The 1,343-nt window shown below is 44.0% G+C and overlaps 1 non-coding gene across 1 annotated transcript; it reads right to left on the bottom strand.

Moving 5' to 3' along the window:
• Positions 1–845: 845 nt before the first annotated feature.
• Positions 846–917, bottom strand: trnap-agg (transfer RNA proline (anticodon AGG)). Its single transcript has one exon. It is a non-coding gene; the product is annotated as a tRNA-Pro (tRNA).
• Positions 918–1,343: the final 426 nt, after the last annotated feature.

Genomic DNA, 1,343 nt, shown 5'->3' with positions numbered 1-1,343 from the left:
GAAGCTGAGTTACAGAGAGAGATTGAATAGGTTGGGACTTTATTCCCTGGAGCGTAGAAGATTGAGGGGAGATTTGGTAGAGGTGTATAAGATTTTGATGGGTATAGATAGAGTGAATGCAAGCAGGCTTTTTCCGCTGAGGCTAGGGGAGAAAAAAACCAGAGGGCATGGGTTAAGGGTGAAAGGAGAAAAGTTTAAAGGGAATATTAGGGGGGGCTTCTTCACGCAGAGAGTGGTGGGAGTGTGGAATGAGCTGCCGGATAAAGTGGTAAATGCATTTAAGAAAAACTTGGACGGGTTCATGGATGAGAGGGGTGTGGAGGGATATGGTGCAAGTGCAGGTCAGTGGGACTAGGCATAAAATGGTTCGGCACAGACAAGAAAGGCCAAAAGGCCTGTTTCTGAGCTGTAATTTTCTATGGTTCTATGGTTCTATGTGGGAGGAAACCGGAGCACCCGGAGGAAACCCCCGCAGACACGAGGAGAATGTGCAAACTCCACACAGACAACTATCTTGGCCATCTGTCCTGTCTTGCTTTAAAGACATGTTTGGTTGAAGACACTGTAAATACATGTTGTTTTTTTCAAAATCTTCAATTTCATCTATGACCACCTGAAATCTGTGATCTTATTGTTTGCCAAATAAATCAAATTTAATTGAAATCAGCCCTCCTCCACTTGAATATATTTTAAGCTCCACTGTCCTTTGCCCTCTCCCATAATCTCAGACTGCGTCTCTCAATGCTATTGGACATGCTCGATTTGCTAAATTCAGTCGCCTGGACATTCCGCAGCGCTGCTGCTCTCGTTGTTTGGCTGAAAGCACAAAATAGGAAATTAAAACGGGGCTCGTCCGGGATTTGAACCCGGGACCTCTCGCACCCTAAGCGAGAATCATACCCCTAGACCAACGAGCCAATACGATGAAGTATGCTCGCTATTATTCCATTTTTAGCATTATCCTGCGATGTTGATATCCCTGCAATCCACATTTTGTATTTCCTGATTGTCATGCACCTTGCTTTGCTGAGAGATAATGGCTGATGTTGGCAGCAGAGAAGGTTCACTCACATAATACTATTCCTCTTCTGAGTGAACACCGCTAAATGTGATCACGCAACTTTCTTATTTAAATTGAAACCGGTAAAGAAACCGATTCTCCCTCCAATGCGTGTAAGGGAATTTAAATTTTTAAAAACGCTAGGTTAGGATTGTGAATCTTTCCCATCTAAGTGCTGTGAACTGGTGCATGTAGCTGGGGGTCCTGTAATGCCCTGTTTCTATATCCTCTGCAACTTTAGCATCATTGCAGTAACTCTCTGTCCTCAGTAACACAACCGTGT

This window comes from Mustelus asterias, chromosome 4, assembly GCF_964213995.1.
Source record: "Mustelus asterias chromosome 4, sMusAst1.hap1.1, whole genome shotgun sequence".
NCBI classification, from domain to species: Eukaryota; Metazoa; Chordata; class Chondrichthyes; order Carcharhiniformes; family Triakidae; genus Mustelus; species Mustelus asterias.
Note: the sequence above shows the minus strand (reverse complement) of the source record. Positions and strands in the feature narration are given on the sequence as shown.